General features: G+C 43.1%; 1 protein-coding gene across 2 annotated transcripts in view; it reads right to left on the bottom strand.

Annotated features, from left to right (window-relative positions):
* Window positions 1-12406, bottom strand: part of PREP (prolyl endopeptidase) — a 191485-nt gene that overhangs the window by 115484 nt on the left and 63595 nt on the right. The gene's annotated exons all lie outside the window — the stretch shown is intronic.

Raw genomic sequence — 12406 nt, 5'->3', positions numbered from 1 at the left:
GGAGAAAAGGGGACATATATAATAATCCCTATATATAGCGACCAAAAAACATGGTAGGCACAATGAAACCAAAAAAAAAAAAAAAAAAAAAGATAAATAATAAAATGAAAACACAATAAAAAGGTGATGTAAATATACCCAAAATTAGTGAGAGACTAATATACATATACATATATACACACAAAAGAGTGATTAATATGCACCCAAAAATAAATTCATTTATATGTGCATATTTTTATATACCCAAAATTAGTGAGAGACTAATATATACATACATATATACATATAAAAGAGTGATTAATATACACCCAAAAATAAATTTACTTTTATGTGCATAAACAAATAATAATGAAAAATTATATATAGTTAATTAATGTGCACCAAAGGTAGCTATATAAAAAACCTTATCCTGAAAAGCGCTATATGGCAGGAATAAACCAGGATCAGCCAAAAACCATAGAACAGAGAGCACATGCGCTAAACAGTACCACATAAGTAGAATGGGCCACAATAAACCAGACCTAATACACCTGGTAGCTACTAATGGGGCGCTTGCACAGAGGTTTGTGTGCCCAAACTATGCGGCACTGTACAGCACAATGCACTGCCTGGAGGACAAATGCTGAAACAATAATCAAAATAATAAACTATAAATACACACCGCAATGGGACGCCCATGCAGCAAGGACTGTCCTGGAAATATAACGCAATGTAGCACAATGGATTACCTGAAGGATAAATAACCAGGGAGTGGTGAAGGCGGTGTGCCAAAAAGAACCCCCTGACGAAGGAGCTTTTCCGAAACGCGCGTCGGGGCGCGTTCTTTTTGGCACACCGCCTTCACCATTTGTCCTCCAGGCAGTGCATTGTGCTGTACAGTGCCGCATAGTTTGGGCACACAAACCTCTGTGCAAGCGCCCCATTAGTCGCTGCCAGGTGTATTAGGTCTGGTTTATTGTGGCCCATTCTACTTATGTGGTACTGTTTAGCGCATGTGCTGTCTGTTCTATGGTTTTTGGCTGTTCCTGGTTTATTCCTGCCATATAGCGCTTTTCAGGATAAGGTTTTTTATATAGCTACCTTTGGTGCACATTAATTAACTATATATAATTTTTCATTATTATTTGTTTATGCACATAAAAGTAAATTTATTTTTGGGTGTATATTAATCACTCTTTTATATGTATATATATATTAGTCTCTCACTAATTTTGGGTATATAAAAATATGCACATATAAATGAATTTATTTTTGGGTGCATATTAATCACTCTTTTGTGTGTATATATGTATATGTATATTAGTCTCTCACTAATTTTGGGTATATTTACATCACCTTTTTATTGTGTTTTCATTTTATTATTTCTTATCTTTTTTTTTTTTTTTTGGTTTCATTGTGCCTACCATGTTTTTTGGTTTCTATATATAGGGATTATTATATATGTCCCCTTTTCTCCATTCTACAAGTGGTGATATTATTATAAGTACAGACATTTAATTATTTATGTATTGTGCGGTTTTCTTTGCCATTTTTTATACATTTTTTCATATATTGCTGTTGTTGTTGTTTGTCCATAATTTTAATAAAGGCTTATTTTATACATATTTTGCCTCTATTTTAGTATTTATATATACATTCCCATTATTCTGGTTCTCTTTGATACATCAATAGTTGGCTTTTCTCATTTATACCGGATGGTCTGCCATCCAATTGTTGGAAGAAACATATTGGTCAATTATTAATTTATTAATTCATTTGGCTGCATAATTATTTATACTTCATTTCTTGTTTCTTTGTCTGTTATGGTCAAATTATGAAAACAGAACGAGAAAATAATAGTTGTTGACCAGTGACGTGCGACAGTGCTCGGATAACGTGTTGTCTGAGTATTTTCGGCATGCTCGAATGATATGGTGGAGTCCCTGCGGCTGCATGTTTCAAAGGTGGAACGACAGTCGCAACACATGCAAGGGATTGCCTAACAAACTGCCCAACAGCAGCGAATCATGCAGCCGCAGGGACTCGAACATAATACACGAGCACGCCCAAGACACTCGGATAATACGTATCCAAGCACGCTCGCTCACCACTATTATTGACCTGTGAGCATAGTAAAATAGTTTATATACATTGTGCCGATAATGGCAGCAACAGAATGGGCGCCACACTTGAAAAACATCCCCGATGTTAATAATGCCCCACTTAAAAAGAAAAATCCCCACAAGCCTTTATGAAAAGGAGAGATGCGTGAAACTGTGCACTAAGTCATGTTACATACTTGTTGCCCATCATTGTTTGAAAAAAAAAAATTGAAAGAAAAAAATTGAAAAAGTTAAAAAAAATATATATATAGTGCAAATAGCATTACAATTTTATTCAGGCTTCTTAGTGAAATTACAGAGCGAGCTGTCAAAGAGCCAGGGTGGGCCTAAAAGCCACTGTGTACTGAGCAATGACTGAAGCCACTCCAGCAAGTCTCCATGACTGAAAACCGGCAGCTCCCAGGAGGAATAGCTGCCCTTTTGGCTAGATAAAACTGGAAAACTATTAAACTGCAGATGAACCCCATATCTGTAAGTACGCCTTTTAAAAGTAGGAATGACCTGAGTGCCACTTATAAAGTAATAATGTCCCTTCAGAGTCTCCTGAAGAAGTAATAATGCTGTTGATGTATGACAATACATTGGCACTCACTTAAGGAAAAATTGTCAACAGGTTTTTGGTATGTAATATGAGGACAGCATTAGGTAGGGGTTATGGCACAGAATTTAAGAAGGTGTCACTTATCAAGCTTTGTGCTGCTGTTTACTTAGAGTGAAGGTTTTATCACCAGGACATTATCATTGATGTGACTAGTTGGCACGTACTTGCTAGTCTGACTCTGCTCCCTACCGAGATAAGCAGTTCACGGTCATTACACAACGAACATAGGTAGAGCCTAGAGGGGGCTGGGTTTGCTTTCTCAGCTCTGCTTCATGATTAATCTAAGAACTCTGCTTGTATCACAACTGTTGCACCCAGTAAACTAAGTGATACCTATTTGGATTCAGGGTCTCTTTTCCTACATCATGCTGCTGTCAAATGAGGTAGCAAAAACATGGTGACAGATTCCCTTTAAAAAGAAAGCCATGAGCCAGAGGTTGGGGATCCCAGGCCTATATAGTAGTAATGCAATACAAATATTGATCTGCAAACAGAAACTACTAAAAAAGTGGGTCACTTGCTTGGTCATACAGAAATAAAAGCAATGGAAATACGTTAAAAACAAGATGAATGACAGAAAAATAGGTATAATAGGAGGCATGATGCCATAAAGCCACATCTTTAAAGAGGTCATCTGATGTTGACAGAACATTCTGAGTGCTCCTGACACTCAGCTGGGAAAATGTCAAATCATTTCAGCAGCGCTCTGGCATGGAAGTCTTGCTGACCCCCACGTGCCAATTTCAATGGCGCATACAAAAAAAAAAGCACAAACTGTCCAGGAAGGATAAAACTGTTCTGAAATTCCAGTACAGGTGACATTTTACAGCCTTCTATTAAAACATGAAATGCTGCAGTGACATAAGCTCACATATCATGTAGCCATCACAAGAATAAATGAGGTCTGACCAACATATTTTGGCAATCCTCCTTCCCTTTGCTACCTTTTTACATTTCCACCCTTGCTGAGTGGGCAATGTAAAAGTATGTAAGAGCTGTGCTGCGTGTTACAAGGCATTCAGATATCTCCTACCTGAACTTTTTCCCGTCATGTTCAAATCTGCTGAAATACTAAATAGAGAAACTGCAGCTTCATCGCTCTCCTCCCCCTACTAACGTTCACACTATTTTTATTCATTTTTCAAGATTTCTGTACATTTGTAGAGAACATGCGTAAAGTGAGAGTTTCAATGCAATCCTATGGCGGCGGAATGGCCACGATTCCGCAGAATTAATGGACATGCTGCGGATTTTACAGCTACGCGATTCCGCAGCAGAAAAATCCGCAGCATTGGCACAGCAACTGCAGAATCCCATAGGATTGCATGGGGATGCGTTTTGTTAGCGTTTTCGCTGCGGCGGAAACGCTTAAAAACGCAACGTGGGCACACAGCCTTAGAAGAGTTTCCATAATCCACTGCTGTAAAGTCAAATAAGGGCAGACAGTCCCTGCACTTACTATGCTTTCGATACATTTATATTCCCAGTGGCCTGAAGATTCCTACTTTATGTATACTGTTTATGGGTTATAAAAAAGCCACAGAATGCAAGTTTATAGGCTAAAAATACAAAGAAATAAAATGTTTTACAAACAGTGTTTTAAGAGAAAAAGTTACTTCAGTACAATGAATAATAGGTGAAAGAACAAAAGAAAAGGATAGAAAGTGAATAACAAAGGAAGAGTAATATAAGGAAAAAAGGCCTATTGCCTATAGAGGCCACAAAAAAGACGACTACGTGGCTTAAAGAGTAACTGTTTTACTTTTCTTTTCCTATATCAGTAGTACTCATGAAAATCAGCAACTTTGCAATATATCTTATTAGGGATGTCTAACTATTTCTCGGCAAGGACTGATCATTCATTTTCACAATTCTCAATTCAGGGGATAAAATCTGTCTTCAGTGAGTACAGACATTCCCATTATTGAGAGAAAATATAGCTGAACTCTGAAATACTCAGAATAATACATTTAGAAAATTAGAAAAATAGATAAACACTACATTATGGTCACATAGAATATTGGAACTGAAATATTGCAGTAAAAAGAAGGTTCTTAGTGCATAGATTGGTTGTTGGGCTCACATCCATTGGCCAATGTCAAGGCGTCCGTCATTGTTAGGACCCTGTCTAATTAGCTGGTTCCTTCTTGCCCCATATACCGTAGGCTTTTTAGTCCAAAAGAGGTGTCAGGAAAGGAACCCAACAATAAAGGACACCTAGACGCTGGCTTTTGGGCTCACACACATTGGCCAATCCATGCTCTTTTTACTGTTATTTTCCTATAGCAATATTGTAGTTCAAATTTTTCATATGCACATAATGTAGTGTTTATCTACAGTATTTTCTATGGCAGTAATGCAATTCTAATTTTCTAAATTTATCATTCTTAGTATTTCAAGAGTGCAGCTATATTTTCTGTTACAATTACTGTATAATCTGAGCTGGCATCTGTACACACTAGCTTGGATGCGCTGGTTAGTTTTTCTGTTTATTCCCATTACTAAGATAGGAGATGACAGGTGCAACTGATAAGATTCTTTGTAGAGGAAAGGGAGGAAAAGCAAGAAGGAGCTGAAGGCAGAACTTTTCTATCCTCCCTCACCCTCCCCTCTAAAGGTACTGTCACACTTAGCGATGTACCAGCGATCCCGACCAGCGATATGACGCGGTCAGGATCGCTGGTACATCGCTAAGTGGTCGCTAGTGAGCTGCCACATAGGCAGATCTCACTAGCGACATCGCTGGGGACGGGGATCGCTACTTACCTGTCAGACCAGGCGATCCTGCGTCCTCCCGCCTGGCTCCACGCGTCGCTCGTCCTCACAGCAGGAAGCGCCGCAGGAAGCTGACGACGAGAAACAGTCCAGCCTGTTCTCGCGCGATCAGCGATAACCAGCGGGGGAGCCGGTCGTAGGTAAGTATCAGACACAGCAATATCGCTAGCAATATCGCTATAACGTCACTAGTTCTAGCGATATTGCTAGCGATATCTCTTAGTGTGACATGCCCTTAAGGGCCCCGTCACACATAGCGACTCACCAGCAATCCTGATAACGATATCACCTTGTCAGGATCGCTGGTGTGTCGCTACATGATCGCTGGTGAGCTGTCAAACAGGCAGCTTCACCAGCAATCAGGACCAGCGACACGCGGGTAACAAGCGACGCACATCGCTTAGTTACCCGCAGTGTATCTTAGTTACCAGCGCGCTGATGCAGGGAGCTGGTAACCAAGGTACACATCGGGTTTCTAAGGGGCGCGCGGCACTTAGAAACCCGATGTGTACCTTGGTTACCAGGTCCCTGTATCAGCGCGCTGGTAACTAAGGTACACATCGGGTTTCTAAGCGCTGCGTGCCCCTTAGAAACCCATTGTGTACCTTGGTTACCAGCTCCTGCTCACTGGTCTCCTGCCTGTCACATGCAGCGATGCGTGCTGGCCAGCGGGATACCAGTGACCCCAAAAATGTCCAGACATTTCAACAATAATCAGCGATACCCGGCAGGGGGGCCGGTCGCTGATAGCTGTCACACACAGCGATCTCGCTGGTGAGATCGCTGTTGTGTCACAAAACTTGTGACTCAGCAGCGAGCTCACTAGCGAGATCGCTGTGTGTGACGGGGGCTTAAATAGAATCTCATCACAGCTGGTCGTGCCATATCATTTTAGGGAGGATAAGCTATGGATTGCAAAAGAGATGTCAATGGCTGGACACTTGGGAGGGGGCAGCCAAATTAAGGCCCACCACTTCTATTGGCCCAAAATGGGGACAAATAATGCCAACTACTGCCACTCCTGTGTCACGGGTTAAAGAGTGGGGAAGTTAGGGCAAGCTCCAAAGCTCCATTGATCCATTTGCTGAAATAGTTGAAACAGATGCCAGTGCGTATGTTCTGGATGCCGTACTCAGCCAAGTAAATGGAAAAAGGGAAGAGGCTATAGTCTAGGTTTTGACCCGGCTTGTTTGAATACTCTGCTGGCACCTGTGGTAGTCTTACTGCTGCACTGCAGGCCAGCTCTGTTTAGGTGCAGTCCTGCTTCCACTCTACTGCCATCTTGAGGAATCTGCACCTACCTGCACCGCAGCAGTATAATATAAACACTGCCTACTTTTTGGATTAACTATATAAAATGTAAAAGTTTTGTTCCTTTTGTGCTATGAATTGCACCCCTGAATCCATACGCTATCTGTAAGGGGTGTCCAACCGGCCTATATACACGATTGGTAGTGTCAGCTGGTTCCTTTTGTTATTGTGGAGATTAAACAGGCGAGTACATATCTATTTTATCACTATTTATGGCTGTGAAAAGCTTTCATAGCACATGGAAAATGACTTACAAGGATTTTGTTTACAAAGGGTTAGCAGAATCTAAGCATTTACTACCCTATCATGATAAAGAAGACCTTACATACAGTAAATCTTTTAACTGCTTCCAGACCGCCCATAGACTTTAAATGTCCAGGTGGGCCTGCTCCTATTTTGCAGTTTTGTTCGAAAACATCACCGCATAGAAAAGCAGCTACATAAGACTGGAAGCAAGGGATCTAGCTAAATAAGTGCTGTGTACATAGTGAAAGGAAGCACTGACGGCGCTCCTCCTCCATACACAGGGGTCATGTGATCGCTATGTATTCAGAGGAATACCAAAGAAATGAGCCAGAGCTGAAGTTGGTATATGTGCAATGTGTAAGAGCGTATTCATACTGTGGCCATTTCACAGAAAAAAACCAAAGAAAAATACAAAATGAGCTAATACCCTAGAGTACGTAAATAGTACATGTAAATAATATAGGGTACTTGCTTAACATTATTTTGATCATAAAGCGTAAAAGCCATCCCACCGTGTACCCAATCGGGACGGTCCTATCCTGTCTCTAGGATTAAAACCTACCCTTGTGTCAGCTGACCTCAAGGAGGATAAGGGCAGAGCAGGACAGGGGCCTGAGAAGCTATATAGATGAAATGCTAGCTTAGAGACAGCATAATAAGATATAAGTAAAAAAAAATTGGCACTCAAAATGGCTTCAATTTATTTTGCATACAGTGATCAATTAAACAATTTCGGTCTGGCTATAGACCTTCATCAGAATCTGTATGCTGCTTGTTTAGGGAACCATGTGTCCTAGCACAGGGAAAGTTACCAGTGCCGTAGGTCTGATAAACAGGCCGGGTAAATGTAGTCCGGTGTAGAGGTTAGGGTTAATAGGATAACCCGTGATATATTTCGATTTCCGCTTGATGAATAAATAATTGTGTCCTGGCGCAGGGAATATGGCGATCTGCGTCACCTGAGAGAAGCGCTTGCAAAATAAATTGGAACCTTTTTTTCAAACACGATACATATCGAGTGCCAAGTTTTTTTACTTACCGTATATTGATATTGGGATGGATACCCTACTTGAGCACCTATTCCAATGACTTTATGGGTGCCGTATACAATCCATTAGAGGCAGCATAAGACGCAAGGTTGCAATGGGATGGTCTTTACGCTTTTTGATCAAATTAGTGTTAACCAACTACCCGATGTTATTTGCATGAACTATTACTATTGGCTTACTATAGAGTATATGTTCATTTTTCATATACCAGCCCCAGTTACAAAGAATTAAGATGAAAAGAAAAATATCTGAACAAGAGAAATTTGTATAGATCTTTACACCTGTGAGGTGCCATGGGGAGAGGTACTAGAAAACAGGTATATTTCTCCCCGTTTCATTTCATATGTCTCCCTGTACTGATGATGAAGCCAGTTTATTTCACTGTAATCCAGTCCTGGTTTCCTTAGTGATCAGCATGGAAAGGACTGGTAGTTCCCCCTCCACTAATTCAATCCAGGTTTTGGCTTCCTAACTGGTCCAGCTGATATAATCAGGAGGAGCTGGGATCTCTCAGTCTATCTCGTCTGCTGAGCTGGGAGCTGACACAGTAAGATTACATGGACTTCTTTGCTGTTATATAGGTTTATTTTGTAGTTAGCCTGCTACTGTTAGTTAGTGGCCAGGCGGCCTTAGATGTTTTATTTCATGTTTGGCATTTGTAACATTGAGTAACAAGTGTGCAAAATAAATATGCCATGTCCATATTCATGTGGAACCTGCTAGTCTGCTGAAGTGACTTCATAGCCACACGCTTGTGCCAAAGCAAAGATCCCAGCTGAGCTATCTATTCCCCACAAATGGTGTTTCGAATGCGGGCACTTGTGGCTGCTGGACTGTGACTGCAGAGAAAACGCTGTGTATGTCCTGGCTGAAAGCTTCTGCGCTTTTGAAGAGCCAAGAGTCCAGTAATATGGAGGAACTAGTGAAGCAGTTATTGCAAGCAAATGTGCAACAACAGCAGACTAATACTTGCTTCCAGAAGGCTCTGGAGCAGCAACACCAGATGCAGCAAGAGCAATTGGAGGCAATAAAACAGGCCTTGGTTCAGCAACCCCGAGATGAGGGAGACCGTGCACAAAGCGCTGCTAGTGCGCAGAAAGCCGTACAGAAGACTTTGCTTAAAATGACCGCAGACGATGATGTGGAAGCATACCTCACTGTGTTTGAACGTATTGCATAACATGAGCACTTACCGCTGGACAGATGGGCTGAGGTAGTTGCTCCATTTCTGAGCGAAGATCCACAAAAGGCCTATTACGATCTGAGTGGAGCGGATGCTATGGACTATATCAAACTCAAAGGCGAAATCCTGGCAAGGCTGGGAGTAAACACGTATGTACGCGCACAGAGGGTGCATTTATGGAATTTTGTGGAGCATCAGCCAGCCCGCTCACAAATGCATGATCTCATCCATCTAGTAAAAAAATGGCTGCAACCAGAGGCTTTGACGTCCGCACAGATGGTGGAGCGTGATGTTCTAGACAAGTACCTGCGGTCCTTACCCGCTAAGATCCAGAGGTGGGTTGGACAGGGTGACCCAACTACCGCTGACCAGTTGGTGAATATGGTCGAACGCTACAATGCTTCTGAAAGCCTACTCCAAGGGACGTTAGCACCCCACTGGCTCCCCAAGAAATCGCTGGAGAGTCCTGCGAAACCTACTTCATCTTCAAAAGAAGAGAACGTCACAAGGAAGGGTAGCAGACCCACAAAGGACTATGGAGGTGGTACGGGCTCACATCAAGCCAGCAGACCTCGTCTGGGATCTCCATCGAGGAGACAAGGGCCTATACAATGTTGGCGATGTCGCGGACTTGACCATGTAGCAGCTAACTGCCCAATGACTACAGAGCCAATGGACTGTAACGATATGAGGAGTCTTTCGTTATATGTGCAGTCAGTCTGTGTGGTGGAGCCCCTCACGGGAAATGAACAACACGTGTGCCACGTCGAGGTTGACGGTTATAGTGTGAATGCCGTCTTGGATTCCGGCAGTCAAGTAACTTTGGTACATGCCAGTTTGGTGGACTCTAGCGCCCTAACGAACTTAACCGTGGGCATTAGTTGCATCCATGGGGATACTAAGAACTACCCCACTGCCTGGGTTACTCTTGCCACGCCAGTAGGGACCAAAAGACATCAGGCAGCAGTCATAAAGTCTATGGGACACAGTGTAATCCTGGGGAGAGACTTTCCCTTATTTTGGGACTTGTGGAACTTCAAAAGTGGCATGAACCCTCTAGTTGAAGACGGTGCTCCGGAGCTAGCCCCTGAACCATTGCAGCAAGACGACGGAGAACTCATCTCAGAGGAAGTACTAGAATCTGTGGACTCTCCTCTGGCTGTGTATGCAGGCGAGGCAGACCAGCTAGAGGATGTTTTAGAAATGCCTGATCTTGAGGTGGCCGTGGTAAGTTCGGGACCGCTCAGCACCAGGATCCTACTCTAGCAAGGGCGTAGGAAAACATAAAGGTCTCCGAGGGAAGACCATTGTACCCCGGGGCTTAAAACGAGTTCCCACACGTGGCGGTGCAGCAGGATATGTTGTATCACATAGACAAGGTGCGAGGGGTGGTGGTAGAACAACTAGTGGTACCTAAGTCCTTTCGCCAGGTAGTTTTGGAGTTGGCACATAAACATCCCTTGGGAGGACACCTGGCGGTAGAAAAGACAAAACACCGTATTCTGCAACGTTTCTTTTGGCCGGGTCTAGTAGGAGACATGACCCAGTACTGTCGGTCATGTCCTACGTGTCAATTGACAGCACCTATGTCACATTATAGAAGCCCCTTAGTGCCCTTACCAATAATAGAGGTTCCCTTCGAGAGGATAGCAATGGATATAGTCGGTCCATTAGTAAAATCTGCCAGGGGTCATCAGTACATTTTGGTAGTATTGGATTACGCCACGCGTAATCCCGAAGCAGTGCCCTTGCGGAATGCCAATGCGAAATCAATTTCAAAGGAGCTGGTTAATATGTTTTCCCGCACCGGCATTCCGAAAGAGATACTTACGGATCAAGGGACCCCCTTTATGTCTCGTATACTTAAGGATTTATGTAAACTACTAAAAATATCCCATTTGCGTACCTCAGTATATCACCCTCAGACTGATGGTTTGGTGGAGCGCTTTAACAAAACCCTAAAGGGAATGTTGAAAAGGGTGGTGGATAAGGACGGGAGAGATTGGGATGCCCTACTACCATACCTCCTGTTCGCTATACGTGAGGTACCCCAATCCTCCACAGGCTTTTCACCTTTTGAGTTGGTTTATGGGCGGTGTCCTAGAGGCCTGTTAGATATTGCCAAGGAGACTTGGGAACAAGAGGTGACTCCTTATCGCAGTGTAATTGAACACATAACACTTATGCAGGACCGAATTGCAGCAGTTATGCCAATAGTTAAAGAGTGTTTAGAGCGCGCACAACATGCCCAAAGCACGGTATACAACCGAGCGGCAAAAACACGAGTCTTTCAACCCGGAGACAGGGTGTTGGTATTGGTGCCTATGGTAGAGAATAAATTTCTTGCGAAATGGCAGGGACCATACGAAGTGCTGGAACGAATAGGTGAAGTAAATTATAAGATACACCAACCAGACAAGAGAAAGTCCGAACAAATATACCACATAAACTTGCTTAAGGCCTGGCGGGACAGGGAGAGTCTGGTGGCAGGAGCTGCCCTTGAGGATGGGCCTCGAGGGGCACCACCTTCTAAGGTAAAGGACCCCCAGGTAGCTCCGCCAGAAGTGGGTATTGCAGACACGCTATCCGAAAGCCAAAAACGAGAGACCAGGGAGTTCATACAGAGGAACGCAGATATTTTCTCGGAACTTCCTGGCCGGACTCACCTAATTAAACATGACATTATTACTGATTCACAGGCGCGGGTACGGCTAAAACCATATCGAATTCCGGAGGCTCGGAGACAAGCCATTGCCCAGGAAGTGAAGAAGATGTTTGAGCTCGGGGTCATTGAGGAGTCCCGGAGTGATTGGGCTAGCCCTATCGTACTGGTGCCCAAACCCGATGGGACTATCCGATTTTGTAACGATTTTCGGAAAGTAAACGAAGTATCGAAATTCGATGCCTACCCGATGCCAAGAGTCGATGAACTGATAGAGAGACTGGGTTCGGCCAGGTACATATCCACTATTGACTTAACAAAAGGTTATTGGCAGATTCCCCTCACGGAATCAGCCAAAGAGAAAACTGCCTTTGTTACGCCCCAGGGATTATTCCAGTACCGAGATATGCCATTTGGGTTGCATGGTGCCGCAGCCACCTTCCAACGTCTAATGGATATTGTCCTAAAACCCCATGG

The sequence above is a fragment of the Dendrobates tinctorius genome, unplaced genomic scaffold (assembly GCF_039654945.1).
Source record: "Dendrobates tinctorius isolate UK_male_01 unplaced genomic scaffold, ASM3965494v1 ptg000046l, whole genome shotgun sequence".
Classification (NCBI taxonomy): Eukaryota; Metazoa; Chordata; class Amphibia; order Anura; family Dendrobatidae; genus Dendrobates; species Dendrobates tinctorius.
Note: the sequence above shows the minus strand (reverse complement) of the source record. Positions and strands in the feature narration are given on the sequence as shown.